General features: G+C 42.3%; 1 pseudogene; it reads left to right on the top strand.

The window, feature by feature from the left end:
* The first annotated feature begins 14,210 nt into the window (after positions 1–14,210).
* On the top strand, positions 14,211–16,096 carry LOC122479631 (annotated as a pseudogene).
* The last annotated feature ends 382 nt before the right edge of the window (positions 16,097–16,478 follow it).

Genomic DNA, 16,478 nt, shown 5'->3' with positions numbered 1-16,478 from the left:
TAATGTTGCTTTTGATACTCAAAAACAACAACACTAACAATAATACAGAATGGGGCCTTTTCTACTTCTGTTGTCAGAGCTATGCATCAAACTCTCTGCACAGATGGAAACATCACCCACAAAGTCTGAGAAATGGTGTGGCAGGGTTCAATTATGAAGCAGCAAGAAGAGGGGTGAGTGTGTCCAGCCCCAGGGTGACAGGAATGGCACTTTAACAAGAATATCTGATTAATGTTTTAAAGTGTTTGAGGCGCTTCCATATAAATCATCCCATTCGATCTTCAAAATGGCCTTCCCAGGTTGGTAGTATTACACTCATTTCAGAGGTGAGGATTCAGATTCTCGGAGAAATTATGAAACTTGTTCAAATGCTGGAGGCAGGACTCAAACTTCTGTCCCCAGCCACTGCCCTCCACAGAAGTTCTCAATGGTCCAGCAGCCTGTGGGTCCACCAGGCTCCAGCAGGAATGGATCCATGTGGTCTGCATCTACCGTGGTCAGAGCAGGGCTTCCATAATCAGAACAGGGGCATGACTCCCTGGTAATCATTGAAGCCGCATTTTCAATGCTTTTAATGACTTGTTTTATAAACAAAAGCATTCAAACAGCTGGTTATTTCACTCTAACTGAAATCAACTACCTAGATACACTTAGTATAGATATGGATATAGATATAGATATAGATATAGATATAGATATAGATATAGATTTGTTCTGTTTTCTTCCAAGTATTTTTGTTTTTACAACTAGAACAATTCTGTCTCATTTTTATTTTGGGAAAAATGTAAGTGGAAAATGATGTCTGTTCACAGAGTTTGATTTGAACTATTGAATAGCCACATGAGCCATGGCAATGCACCCAACTCTCTAGACCATTAGAATCCAGACGAACCTTTGGAAATGTTCTAGACCTGCATTGTCCAATACGGTAGTCAACAGTCATGAGTCTATTGAGGAACTGAAACGTGACTCATATGACTCAGAAACTGACTTTTCAGTCTTAATTAATTTAAATTGAAATAGCCACATGTGGCTAGTGGCTATCGTATTGGAGAAAGCAATTCTAGGCTTATATCCTCACCTCTAAAATGACAGTGTTTGTGCTTGAATCAATCCCGCTAAGATTCCTACCACGACACTAGCATAGTGTTACATATTAGGCACTCCATAAATATTTCTGGCAGAGATATTTGTAGAATGAAAGACCAACCAAGTGGACAAATAAATCGCTGAATCTTAAGGTAACATTACAAATGGAATTACTTTAGGATGACCTGGAAAATCTAGAGTTTTGGGGGGTGAAGAGTAACATTGGCATTGGCTGCAGCTGGGAGGGAAGCCTTGGCAGCTGTTCACGTGGGAACAGAACCAGGTACAATCCAGGTCACTCTTGCCTTTCCACTTCCTCCATACCCGGAAAAGCAGTTTCCTCCTTGGGGGTATTTTCATAGCCCAAGTCTCCTGGTGAGACGGAGTCTCAGTGCTGGAACTACGGGCTTGGAAGAATGTCAGGAAAGAGGGGACAATTGTCGGGAAACCCCAGGGATAGCTGCCAAGACTTCCCTTCCAACTCACGGGAAAGACTTCCTTCAGACACAGCTTAAAATAACCACTGCCCCAAAAGTGCCGGTCAGAATACGTGGGTGAGTTCCAAGTATCCCAAGTATCCATCTCGGCTTTGAGTCTCCCCTCCCCGTTTCTGTTCTGAGGAGTTTCTCCCTACTCTGAGGCGCGCTTCCTCTTCTTCACATGCAGTATGGCGAGTGCCTGAGAAGTTTTCAGGAGATTGCATGTTCCCTGTTGCTGGAAGACCCACCTCATGTCCAGAACACGGGTGTGGTGTGGGGTAAGAGCGGGGGCATCGCATGGCACCCCAGCTCTTCCGGGAAGGGCACTGCACCTGCCGCTCTCACAGAGCCCCGCTCCAAGCCCGTGCTTGCCCACTTAGCCAGGATCTTGCTTTCTCTTCCTTTTTAGCTAACTATATGTTTCTCTGATTTATAAACTTTTTGCTTTTATTTTGGGGGAGCATTTTTTTAAGTTTACTTATTTATTTTGAGAGAGAGAGAGAGAGAGCATGAATGAGCATGAGTGGGGGAGTGGCAGAGAGAGGGGGAGAGAGAGAATTCCAAGCAGACTCTGTGCTGTCAGAACAGAGCCTGACACGGAGCTTGAAATCACAAACCATGAGATCATGACCCGAGCCAAAATCAAGAGTCAGACGCTCAACCGACTGAGCCACCCGGGGGCCCTGAGAAATTGTTTTGTTGTGGCAAAATATACATAAAACTTCCCATTTTAATGATTTTCAAGTGTATAATTCAGCGGTATTCAGTACAACATTCACATTGTTGTGCAACCGTCACCATTGCCCGCCTCTAAAACTTCTTTGTCATTCCAAACTGAAACTCCGCATCACTGAACAGCTCCCCATGCCCTGCCCTCCAGCCCCTGGTAACGGCCATTCTACTTCCTGTCTCTGCGAATTTAACTACCTTAGGTACCGCATATAACTGGAGTCACATGGTAGGTCATTTCGTAGCAAGCTTTTTGACACTCAACCTAATGTCATCAGGGTTCATCTATGTGGGAGCATGTGTCAGAATTTCCTTTCGTTTGAAGGCTGGATAGTATTCCGTTGTACGCACAACGGTTGTGTTGTTTCCATTTGGGGGCTGTTGTGAGTAGTGCTGTTGTGAACATGGGTGCACAAGTATCCGTCCGGGACCCTGCTTTCAATTCTTTTGGGTGTATGCCTGGAAGTGGGATTTCCGGATCACATGCTATTTTCTATGTTTAACTTTTTGAGGAGCCTGCTTTTATTTTTAAACCATCCTAAACTCTCTTTTTCTTGTATCTTTTAGCTCTTGAATTTTATTCCTAATCATTCAGTCTTCCCTGTGTGTGTCTTGAGCTTTTCATATGCTGAGTTTTTAGCTTCTCATTGAAATCTTCATCTCTTATTTGTTTTTACTTTGCAAGAATCTCAGCTCTTAGTCTTTTATCTTTTATTTTGAACCTTGCCTATCCCATCCAGTCTAACGTGTGTTTCTTTCATCTGTAAGCTTTTTGCTTTATTTTAGTTTAAAGCCATCTCCACCTAATCCTTTTTACTCCCATAATTTAATCTGTTTTACCTAGGGGTTCATATGGCTGACCTCATATATCTATGCTGTGCTCATCACAACTTGATCATATTTCTGATAGCTGTCCATGCTTTTCTTCTCAGATGCTGTGTAAGGGGTGTTGGGAAGGGTGCAGGGGAGGCAAATGAGGTTGAGGTCTGTCATGGGTCAGGTTCCCTGGGAAACAGACTCTGAGGCAGAGATTTGCATTCAGGGGGGTTATGGGGGAGGGCAGTCAGAGCAGGATAGGGGAGAGAAAGAGAAGTTGAACTAGAATGCAGTTGAGTCTGGGGACTGAGCCTTCATTCACTAGAACTCCGTGTGTACCTGGAGGTGAAATCTTGGGCAGGAAGTTTCTTCTCGTGAGGGAAATGCTGGGAGTGGGGGGACTTGGTTTGTACTGTCAACAGGTGAAGATCCTGGGGTGGGGTGGGGGATCTGAGTGCGTACTACAGCATCCATCCAGGTTCCCATATCCTAGGGGGGTAGCCCCCGCCAATCCAGTCCACTGATGGATGGCCAGCCAACTTGTCAGTGTATGAAAATTATCTGGAGAGAAAACTTGAAGCCCCCTCCCCACCAAGTGTATGTAATTTGAGAAAGCAAATCTGATCATTCTGACACATTTACGTTGCCCCTCCAAAGTGGAGAACCATAGGCCTAGGCCAAAATACCAGCACCCCAACTTCTCTTATAAATGGCTTTTATCCGGGTTATGTTGGATCCATTGATAGGTCCCCTCAAAAATGTGTTGTCTTCCCTTAATAAGTCCTATGTAGGGGTGGATTCAGGTTTGGTAAAGCCTAAAGATTTTATAATTTGGGGGACCCCTTTCAGAAAAATAATAAAAAATTAGCAGGCATTTCCCAGGACCTTGGAAGGGTCCTATGTAAGTGAGAGGCTCCACAGCTAAATTTTATAACTTCATTGTAAATCCTCATCTGGTCTGAGACCATTACTGCTCAACCTGACTGAGGGGCTGCCCTCATAGTTTTAGAGAGAGACACTTCCCAGCTATTGAATCACCTTCTCACTCTAGGAAGTTCCCGAGGAATTTCTCCTTGGCTGGGTCCCCAGGAAGTCTTACCTTGACTCAGGGGACCATGTTGGCACCCTGAGGATACCCCATTTCCAGGAACTGGTTGGAAAGACTCTACCTTAGACCAAAGGAATAGGGCCAGGCAGATGTGGGCTATAATAGTTTACTGGGAGAAAGAGGTAAATCATATAACAATAAATTGATAATGATAATAACAGGTAACAATGATTAGAAATTTAGTGTGTACCCGTCCTAGTTCTAGATGCTTTATGTGAATAATCACATTTAATCTTCATAAGAAAACTAGTTAACATATATCCTTTCTATTGCCATTTTACAGATGAGGAAATTGAGGTTTACAGAGTTTTAGGAACATGCCCAGAGACACAGCTAAGAGGCAGTGTGGCCAGAATGTCAACCTCTGGCTCTGACTGCTAAGTATTTGCCCTGTGGACACCCCCATCCCTGTGCTGCACTACTTTATAGGAAGGCTAGGGTGGTGGCAGCGGTTGTGGTAATGTATGTGTGTGTTGCTCCTTATGAACTAAAAGTCCTCATTTGCAACGTGGCCAATTGAGGTCCTCTGGGAAGCCCTCTGGTATATTAGGTTTTCTGAGGGCTTTAAAGTCCTTTGCTGAAGGATTTTAAATGCTTGAGTCAAGTAGAGCAATTGGAACCACTCAAGGGATACTGAAAAGGGCAGATGCTGTATTTTTAGTGTATGGACTCCCCCAGTGGATCCAGAGTGTAGTCTAAAGCATGCTTTCGAAGGTCAACCCCTTGTTGCCCACAAAATAACATGCCTGTACGAACCTTTCATCTTAGAACACTCTTTTTTTTCATGGGTGTGGGCCATTTAATTTTTGTGACTGTCAAGAAAAAAGGGGGGGTGAGATTTTGATAGGAGTGATCATGGATGAGCCACCCTTATCTCAGTCAAGCTGTGCTCTGCAGCATGGTGAACAGAATTCCTTTCATCTGGCCTTGATTCATGTCCCTGGGAAGATACAGATCCTCTGTCTTCCTGTTGATACTGCCCCGTCTACTCAAACAGACTTCTACTGATGATAATACTTAATTTATTCCCCAGCTCAAATAGCATCTCAAGAGACCTAAACACCAGGATCGGCAGTGATTCCAGAAAGTCCATATTTCAAGTTTTTAGAGAATGAATGGATCCCCATGGACAGTTCTTTCAGAGATAGATTTATTAACCTAAAACAAACAAACAAAAATCCTTGCCAAACTTACTTTCCTTTAAAGACAGCAGTACTAAATGGTAGATCGTGGAATAAATCTCAGGGGAACTTATATTTCTATCAATAGTATATATTGTGATTAAGCCTTTTTTGTTTGTTTGTTTGCTCTTGTCTGAGTAAAAAGTATACATGTTACCCCTCACTTATCTTTACATAGCTTCCCTTGTTGCCCGTCTGTACTTATGATTATGCTGGGGAGGTCAGGGGACTGGCAATAAATGCACCAGGTGTTTTTTCTAGCTCCATTTGAGCTATTACTGTCAAAGAATCTTTTAAAACTTGCCTCAGAGGAGAGGTTTCTTCTCTGATCTGCTCTGAATGGGTTGCCATTACCTTAAAATTATTTTATTCACACTGTGTTCTAGCAAATATAGTACTTACCCTCCTGGTGCCTTGCTTGACAGGGAAAAAAATATGTAAAGCAGAAATCTCAAAAGGCCATCCAGGAATTTTTCAAATGAATTTATCTTAGACTTCTCTTTGCAAAAAAAAAAAAAAAACCCACAAAAAACAAAAACAAAAAGAAAAAACTCAAAGCCACAGAAGAGCATCTAAGTGTGCCTCTTATATCTTCCTTGGACAGGAATTGGTTATGAGAAAAGTTACATGATCTTGACATTGACCCCTGGTTATTGATGCTTTTGCAAAACAAGCCTTTCACTTCTCTAAGAGTTGGAGGAGTTAGAATGTGATTTTGATAGATCTAATAGCATCATCCAAATGGAGTCAGATAAACTGAAATGCATTTTGGACTTTTAAAATATTGCATACCAGCGATTTGATAACACTGGCATGATACCCACACATCCCTATTACAACAAAGAAAATAGAAAGATAATGCTTTCTTATGTATGTTACAATGTCAAAAAGATGCCCAACATCACTAGTTTCTAGGGAAATGCAAATCAAAATCATATCACTTCATACCTATTAGGATGACTGCTATCAAAATGAAAGGAAGGAAGGGAGGGAGGGAGGGAGGGAGGAAGGAAGGAAAGAAGGGAGGGAGGAAGGGAGGGAGAAAAGAAGGAAGGAAGGAAAGAAGGAAGGAAGGACGGAAGGAACAGAGGGAGGGAGGAAGGAAGGAAGGAAGGGAAGAAGGGAGGAACAGAGAAAGGGAGGGAGGAAGGGCGAACAAATGTTGGCAAGGATTTGAAGAAATTCAAGCCCTGTGCTATGTTGGTGGGGTAATTAGAATTACCATATGACCTAGAAATTCCACATCTGGGCATATATTCTAGAAAAATCAAAAGCAGAGCCTGAAAGTTACTGGTACGCCATGTTCACAACAACATTAATCACAATAAGCTGAAACACAGAAGCAACCCATGTGTCCATCAAAGGATGAGTGGAAAAACAAAATGTGGTATACATAGATGAGGGAATATTACTCAGTCTTAAAAATTCTGACACATGCTACAATATGTATGAATCTTGAGGACATTATGCCAAGTGAAATAAGGCGGTCTCAAAAGGACAAACACTGTGTGCTACCACTTGTATGGGCCACCAGGTGATCAGATTCATAGAGACAAAAAGTAGAATGGCAGTTGCTAGGGGCTGGGGGGAGCAGGGAATGGGAAGTTATTATTTAATGGGTATAGATTTCAGGTTTGCAAGATAAAAACAGTTCTGGAGATGGAGAGTGGTGATGTTTGCACAACAGTGTGAATGTACTTAACACTACTGAAACCAACACTTGAAAATGGCGAAGGTGGTACATTTTATATTATGCAGATTTTTACCACAATGAAGACATTTTAAATGGCATTAATATCATGAATTAGGCATACCTTTTATAGATGATGATCTCGGACATCTAATTAAAGGCTAAAAGAAGGTCACCTGTGCTACAGCCAAAGTCACTGGTTTGTGCAGCAATCCTCGGGCATTTAGCTGTGACTGCTTAACAAATTAATTCTTCAGCTCCCGAGGCACATATGTTTTACAGGAGTCCCCCCCCCCCCCGCCCTTGCCTGTGGTTTTGCTTTCCACAGTTTCAGCTACCTGCAGTGAACTGCAGTCAGGAAGCACATCCTCCTTCTCTGACTACACATCAGAGGGCCAGTAGTAGCTTAACATCACATCACAACACCTACGTCATCTACCTCACTTCATCTCATCATGCAGGCATTTTCCATCTCACATCATCACGAGAAGAAGGGTGAGTACAGGACAATAAGATACTTTTAGAAAGAGAGAGAGAGAGACCACATTCACACAACTTTCATTACAGTGTATTGTTATAATTGTGCCATTTTCTTGTGGGTAATTCCTTATTGTGCCTAATTTATACATTAAACTTTATCACAGGTATGTAAATATAAGAAAAAACACAGTGTATGTAGAGTTTGGTACCACCTGCAGGTTCAGGCACCCACTGGGGGTCTTGGGACATACGCCCGCGGGTAAGGGAAGACCACTGTAATCAGTTTTTCTTGAAGGACGCATCAAGAAGGGTACACTGAGTGAAGTTAAAGGTTCTCTGAATGTCCTGTTGAGAATTGTTAAGGCTAGGGCCAGAGTTTCACCTGCTTTATTTTTCTTCCTCTCTGCTAAATTTATCATGGCCATGCTCAATGGCACCGAGTCCATGATCATTCAGTTGGCAACTCACTGGGACCCCAGATGGCTTCTTGTTAACATGGGGGCGTTGTGGCCATCCCTACAGATGTTCCCTTGGCTCATCTTCTAGCTAACTTAGAGCAGACTTCTCTTCAGACACACATCTAGGAAGGCTATTCGCTTTCATGACAAGATGCCAATCTTGCCTCCATATGGTTTATTGTCTAACTGGGCCAGAAAAATGCTTCTTAGAGAAGGTGACATTTAAGCTGAATCTTTAAGGAAAGAGCAGAAGTTTGTCAAGCAAACCAAGAAAAGGGGGCACTTCAGTCAAAGGAAGAAGCTGTCATGAGACATTGATTGAAAGTGCTTGGAACCTTTAAAACGAGCAAGTGATCTGCTGTGGTTAAACCCCAAAAGAGGTGTGTTTAACCAGTTCAGGTTTAGCCTGTTTAGAAGTTCTTCAGCACACCATCCCACAGAGCCTTGCTCTGCTTCATTTCTTGACTGTCTCTTACATCCCTCTCAGTCCCACAGGGAGAGAGCAGCAGAGATAGGGGCAAAGAGAAGACAAAGAGAAAGGAAGAGAGAGAAGCAGAGGAGGAGAAAAAGAGACAATGTATACAGATGTATGGTGGCTGGAATGTTTGTAAAGAGAAATGGCATAGTCTTCATGTGGTATCTAGAGAAAGGGAGCCCTAATCCACCAGGACTGTCCATGAACATGGACAACAGTCAATGTAGAGAGACTTCTTCTTCATTTAAATTTTGGATGGTCCCCGAAGGTCACCTGGTCCACTGCCTCCTTACTCAAGTATGAAGCCACCCAGGGACTGGGTGAAGTATAACTCAGAGGGCTTGACTCAGGGAAGTAGGTAGGAACAGGTGTGGCATGACTTTCTCAACCCTGAAATGCTCCCCTTCCCAAAAATTATCTCTCCCCAGCCTGCCAGCACATATAGCATTTTTTCATGTTATGTCATTTATTTTCGACCATTACCAAGTGGTATAATTCTCTCCGTTTCACTGCTGAGGTTTAGACCAAGAAAGGTAAGGAATATCCCCAGTGTTGCAAGCTAGTATATCATAAGGTTAGGATGAACTACCAATAACAAACACCTGAAATATGGAAGCTTAAAGGAGATAGAAGTCCAAACGCAGCTAATTCAGGGCTGACATGACCATTACATGGTCACCATAGGCCTAGGACTTTTTAGGCTCTTTGCTCCATCATCCCTGGTATGTGGTGCAAGATGGCTGCTGGAGTTCCAGATATCACACCTACACTCCAAAGAGCAGGAAGGAGGAAGAAGGGACAACTATTTCTAACTATTTCTAACTCTGCACATTTTCACCTAGCTATCATTGGCTAAAAGTTAGTCACATGATCACGCAGTCTTTTAGATAATAATGTGTCCATCCAAAAGTCAAGTTCTGTTATTTCTAAATATAAGGAGAGTGGATATCCAGAAGACAGCTAGCACTCTGTTACAGCTAGAAAGAGACTAGACAGATGTAGATCAATTTAATTCCATATTCCATCTATTTGCCATCACTCTCCTACTTTTCACTGTAGGATGAAAGAATGGCATTAGCCAAAGCCCAAAGGTGTGAGATTCCAGGGCCGTTCAGAAGAGTGACAAGCTCCGTGTAGCAGGTACATCTGGGGTATAGCTAGATATAGTGTAGATGACATTAGAAAGGTAGGAAAGTATGGTGAAGAACCTTGGATACTCAAAAGTCAGTGGGAGTCACTGCAGGTTTTTGAGGAGGGGAGGAGCCTCTACTCAACTGGTGGCTGAGGATCCTGGGGACATGCTAAAGAGTCTAGTGTTCCGGGGGGCCTGCCTCTAATATTTGGCCTGTCTCTACCATTAGACAAGTTGTTCAACCTCTTTGCACCTTATTTTCCTCATCCGTACAAAAGTTCATGTAAATAAAGTGCCGAAAATAATCTCTGGCATAGAGTATGCTCTCTGAAACGGTTTTCTTTCTTTCTTTTTTTTGTGTTGGTCTTGAATTCTATGAAGCCAAACAGGAAATGAAGTAAGGGGCGTTCCCTTGGGGCTGACGGATCCCAGAATCCAGTCAGGTCGTGACTTCCTTAACAGCCCCATGTGGCTTTATAGGGTCTGGTCACTGTAAGGGGGCCTGCGAAGAGGATAGGGATTTTGGTGACCTTGGAACAGCACTCCACTCCAGATTCTTCCTCCTCCCAGATATTTCTCGCTCCTTCGTGGGTTCGGGCTCCAGGCTTAGTGCCTCCAGGCTCCAGATCCAGTCTCTTCTCTGAAAACCAGGCCGGGACTGGGTTGAGACAGTACCACTCTCATGCCCCTGTTCTGTGTCTGGTCCTGGGGGGGTGGGGGAGGGAATGCTCATCTTGCCACTGGAGTCCTTTAGCAGGAAGGAGATTTTGGCTGCCTGGTTCCTTGTAGCTACTCCTCAGGGCCAGAGAGTTTCCAGGGGATTCTCCAGGAGCCTCAGAAATCCCAACATCAAGGAAGGGTCAAATTTAAAAGGAAAACTTCTTCCCCAGGGCCTTGGAAATAATTAATATAACTTTGAAAGTAAAATTAATTTTCAACAGCGCTGCCCTTTTCCCCAGGTAATACTTTGATTAGTTCAAGGAGGGTATTGCCAAGATGCAAAACTGGGGGCTTGAAAGGATTTCTTACTCCAGCCTTCTTGTCACTCTGTATTTCATCAAAGCAGCAGCAAAAAGGGTGATGTGAGGTTGGTATCCTCAAAGCACCTCATACCTCATAAGTGGGGGAAATAGCCACTTGGACTGCGGTGGAGCTGATGAGACTCCTGCCCACGACTTCTGATGCCAGAGCCCGTAATTTCCCCTCACCAGCATGTGGCGCTGTTGGCCATTCCCTCCTCTGGTAACTCTTTCCTCTGATATCTATGACACTAAGTTCCTTTCTTTTCTCTCCTCCCTATTTAACTGATTATTCTCCACAATCTTTACTGGCTTCCCTTCGTTTGTGTATCCCTCAGAGGCTGCCAAATCCCAATGAGCTATTTCAGAAGTATGTCTCAAATCTGTACTCTGCTCTCTTTTTTATTTTAGCTTTTAAAAAATCAAACACATAATTTTATTTATTTAAAAACAATTTTTTTTAACATTTATTTATCTTGGAGAGAGAGAGAGACAGAGTGTGAGTAGGGGAGGAGCAGAGAGAGAGGGAGGAGACACAGAATCCAAAGCAGGCTCCAGGCTCTGAGCTGTAAGCACAGAGCTCAATGCGGGGTTCAAACTCACAGACAGTGAGATCATGACCTGAGCCGAAGTCAGACGCTTAACTGACTGAGCCACCCAGGAGCCCCACAAACACATAATTTTAAAAGGCAAATATGGCTAAAATGTTTCTAACTCGATAGAGCAGTCCCCTTCTCACATCAACCTGCCCCAGTGCTTGGTCCTCTCCTAAGAGGCAGAACTGCAGCATAAGGCTGTGCTGGTTGTGCAAAACTCAACTTTGGGGGTACCATTTAAACACTGTGAGTTGTGAAATGCACATCCACCATATATAGTAGTCTATTCAAGTTGTAACCCGTCGTCTTTTGGTCATTTCTTCTAACATTTGCCTTTATGACTCTAAATAATAAGATTGTACTGCTTTTTCTTGATTCTCGAATACCAGTTATTATGTATTGAGGTCCTCTGACAATGAATGATTACTTAGCTCTCTCAGACTCCCCCAACCACGCTATATGATTTCTCCTCTTTTATCTTTTTATCTGTGTAGTTATCTCACAATTTCATTTCAATCAGTATTCAATAGCTCCCTAATTAGAACCATGTAAAAGCTATTTACTGTTGTGTCACATAGTATACTGTTATGGCTGCTTCCTTGTTCAGCTTTGGTTTTTCATATGGTTAATAGTTGCCTTCTTTTTTTCCCATTTCCTTGTTCAACTTTAGTTTTCACATGGTTCATAATTGCCTTCATTTTTTCCCCATTTTCTTAGTATTCAGTCTACTAATGACTGGCTCAATCTCCCCATTTCTTCCAGCAACTTCTCAAATGCAGTTTGGTATCATCTACACACACACACTCTCTCTCTCTCTCTTGCCCCTCCCCCCCTCCACCAGAGAGTTGTCTTCTGAACTTTAAATCTCCCTGTTCTATAAACTGTTTACTGTTTAGGTCAGCTACACAGCTCTTGTCCTGAGACTTCTATTTACTAACCTGGGCATTCCTTTCACTTCTTTCCTTCTTGGACCTCATGCTTCCTCTTTCCTCGTTTGGTAGAGCATATTGCCCAGTAGTTTCTGTAGACATGATACAATGGAGTTAGGTTTGTTGAGGTTTTTGTAATTCTGAAATATCTTTATTCTAACATCACACATCATGATAGTTTGACTAACTGTATATTCCTAGAGTGGAAATGATTTTTCTTCATAATACTGAATGTAGTTCTCCCCTGTCCTCTAGCATTCAGGGTAGCTTCTAATTCTAAACTTCTGTATATAACCTGGTTTTTTGTCTGGAATATTTTTCTATTAATTCTTTACCCCTGGTATATTGAAATTTCATGAGGATGTGTCTTGGTGCAGCCTTTTAAAAGGTTTGTTTTGGGAGGAACACTTTTTGGACTTTTAATCTATATACTTTTGTACTTTGGTTTTCCAAAATATCATCAAATGATGTCTTTGTTTTATCCATTTTCTCTGTTCTGTCTTTCTACAAACTCTGCTGGTTTGCTATCAGAGGTAGAATCCTCCAATTTCCCTATCTTTTCTATATTATTATTATTCATATCTTTATCTCTGTGTCCTACTTTCAGTGGGATTTTTCCAACTTAATCTTCCAATCCTTTTGAATTTTTAATTTTAGTTATATTGCTAATTTGCAAGAGCTTTTTCTTATATTCTTACTGTTTCTTTTTTATAGCATCCTTGTTTCTCTGGGGATGCTAATTATTGCTTTCTTTAAAGTTCGTTTTCTTCTGCTCCTTGTTTTTTTCTTTTCTCTCTGATTTTTATGCTGTAGACATTTCTGAAAATCTAGACCACTTAACTTCTGTTCATTTTTAAGACTAAAATGATTGGAAGACTGATGGGAAGTCTTCTGTGATTAAGCAAGGCTTAATGACTGCTGGAGTTCAACCTATGGACTGGATGTTTTTTCCTTGGGGAAATATACGTGTGTGTGTGTATGCATGTGTGTGTGTCTGTCTCTTTTCCTCCTCCTTCTGCTGGGGCAATTTGAGATTCTCCAGAGAAGGACAATCCAGTCTCCTCTCATGAGGGTGTAAGTGTGGCAGCTGGTATCTAGGGGGTAGGGTAGGGGACTGTGTGTCTCACTATTCAGGATGCAGCGTCTCACGGATTTCCTGTCTTTTCAGTTGACCACCTCAGCCAAGCCTTCTGATATGCCTGGTATCTCTGAATTCAGAGGCACTCTGGTTCAGTTGTTCTCAAGAATAAATCTCTTCTGGGGTGCTTGGGTGGCTCGGTCGGTTAAGCATCTGACTTTGGCTCAGGTCATGATCTCAGAGTTTGTGAGTTCGAGTCCTACATCAGGCTCTGTGCTGACCACTCAGAGCCTGGAGCCTGCTTCAGATTCAGTGTCTCCCTCTCTCTCTGCCCTCCCCTGCTCGTGCTCTGTCTGTCTCTCTTTCAAAAGTAAATAAACATTAAAAATTTTTTCAAAAAAGAATAAATATCTTCTTTCCCACCAAAGTGAGGGAGGGATAGTCACCTGGATGGGCAGAGTTGGGGTCTGGAGGTCTAACTGATCCTTTTACAGACTTCCAACCTATTCCCCCGTTCAACTATGGCACACTTCCATGCACCTGGTACTCCTGGGATTTTCATCTTTTTTGGGTTTTCAAAGTGAATAGAATTGCTTCTCACTAATTCACTCATCCAAAGACACTTAACTGTATTCATTTTAAGCTTTCTCTGTTCTGTTACATCAGTTCCCAACATCCCATGTAGTTTTTGTCTTTATATATTGAGGTTTGGGATTATGTATGTTTTCCAAGTTTCACCAGTGATGGAATGCATATTTTATTCTAGTCCTTCTTAGAGCTTCAGTGATTTTTTTTTAAGAGAAGTAAGCAGAAGTGTCAACTTAAAACCAAAAGATGCTGCTCTTTCCTGTCGTTGGCTGTGTGGAGTCAGCTCCTGGGTCTCTGACACCTGAAAATTGAGAGCTTCTTCCTGGCCTGGCAGCTGTACTTGGGAGTCTCGCACCTGTCACCATGCCATACAACAAATATATTGAGTTACACCATAAATCTATGGATATTCTTTGGATTATCATGAGAAAAAGATACAGAAAGAAGGTCGAAAAAGCTCATGAATGTTTAAACAAGGCAAAAAAGATGATTCGTCGAAAAACCAAGCTTTGCCATAAACAGCACCATGCCGAGGAAACACAAATGAAAAAGACTCAGGATACATGAAGAGGGAAACCCTAAACAAAAGAATGATGAAAAGACTTCAAAAGAAGCAGTACCTGCGTATCTTCTGGAGAGGGAGGCACAGTCCAAAATGAAGTGCTTTCCAGTAAGATTAAACGAGAAAATGGGGCACCTGGGTGGCTCAGGCAGTTAAGTGTCCAACTTTGGCTCAGGTCATGATCTCACAGTTTGTGAGTTCGAGCCCCACATTGGGCGCTGTGCTAACGGCCCAGAGCCTGGAGCCTGCTTTGGACTCTGTGTCTCCCTCTTTCTCTGCTCCTTTCCCACTTGCATTATGTTTCTTTCTCCAAATAAATAAATAAACAAATAAACATTAAAAAAAATTTTTTAAAGATTAAACAAAAAATGGAAAGAGAAAGTAGAAAAATGGGAAGTCCCTCTACCCAGAGTTCATGACCAGGGAGAAACAAAAGTGTTAAAAGTTATTTGAACAGGAAAGAGAAAGAAAAAAAGCATGGAAGAGGATGGTTACTAAAGACTGCTTTATTGGAGATGGCTTTCCTTGGAAACCACCTAAATATGAAAGATTCATTAGGCCCAGGGGCTTACGTTTCAAAAAGACCCATGATACAACCTGAACTGGAAGCCACCTTTTGCCTGCCAATTCTTGTTGTAAAGAAGAAATCCCTTGGGGCGCGTGGGTGGCTCAGTCGGTTAAGCGTCCGACTTCAGCCAGGTCACGATCTCGCGGTCCGTGAGTTCGAGCCCCGCGTGGGGCTCTGGGCTGATGGCTCAGAGCCTGGAGCCTGTTTCTGATTCTGTGTCTCCCTCTCTCTCTGCCCCTCCCCCGTTCATGCTCTGTCTCTCTCTTTCCCAAAAATGAATAAAAGTTGAAAAAAAAATTAAAAAAAAAAAGAAGAAATCCCTCTTTCCCACTTACAATTTTGGGTGTTATTACCAAAGGTCCATTCGCTGAGGTGAATGTGAGTGAATTGGACATTGTAACACAAGGAAGCAAGGTTCTTTGGGGAAAATATGCCTGGGTTGCCAACAGTCCTGAAAATGATGGATGCATAAATGCAGTCTTGCTGGGTCAACAGCAATTTCATGCAAGTAACTCTTTATGATTACTGAAGACTGCACACCAATCAGGAGAACCGCCATTACTGTGATGTTTGTGAATACTACCAGGCAGCTTTGCAGGTCTGCAGTCATCAAGAGAACTATTTATTCTCTTGTAAAAAAAAATATATTAAAATAGAGAAGTTTCACAAAAAAACAACTTAGAGACCCCCACCCCTTCCTTGTGCCTTCCACATCCACTGCTTAATCTACTTTCTCATTGACTTTTAAGTATCCTCTAGCTGCTTTCCCGATCTCCAATGTCTTTCCCCTCTAATTCATCCTTTGCAGATAACCTGATCTGATCACATACCTCCCCAACTCAAGACCATTCTATGTCTACTCATAACAAACAGAACTATGTCCTTACCAGTTTGGTTTCAACCATCCTTTCCAGTCTTTCATTTACCTCTAGACTCATAAACTCGATTTTCAACATGTATCTACTGAAAAGTTACTATATTCCAGGTCCATTGGAGGCATTTGTAGATACAAAGATGAAAACACAGTTCATGCGCTCAGAAATCTCAGAGTTGCAGATAAGTAAAGACTGCTTCCCATCCCCACATCTGTCTGTTAAAATTCTGTCCATTCAAAGTCAACCTCAAGCAACAAGCCTCCTCTATCTTCGTGTTGGAATTAATCTCTTCCATCCCCAGGCTCCCCTGAGCATTTCCCTGTACTGCTATTACAACATTGAATCCAGATTACCTTGAATAGGCCTGTAGATATGTTTTCTCCCTCACTTTATGTAGGACTCCTTTGTGGTAGGGACAACAGAGATCTCTGTCACATCAGGAAAGAGTTCTGCATAAAGCAGGAACTCAATAAAAATGTATTGAGAATTTTAAGTTTTCCTGTTACTGAATTCAAGGAAGAAGTGTTTGGTTGGTATTTATATGAGGGACACTGAATTGCTTTATTTATTCTTTTGACATTCAAACATTTATTAACCTGCTGTGGACCGGGCCTGTGCTGTGGACC

This window comes from Prionailurus bengalensis, chromosome C1, assembly GCF_016509475.1.
Source record: "Prionailurus bengalensis isolate Pbe53 chromosome C1, Fcat_Pben_1.1_paternal_pri, whole genome shotgun sequence".
NCBI lineage: Eukaryota > Metazoa > Chordata > Mammalia > Carnivora > Felidae > Prionailurus > Prionailurus bengalensis.
Note: the sequence above shows the minus strand (reverse complement) of the source record. Positions and strands in the feature narration are given on the sequence as shown.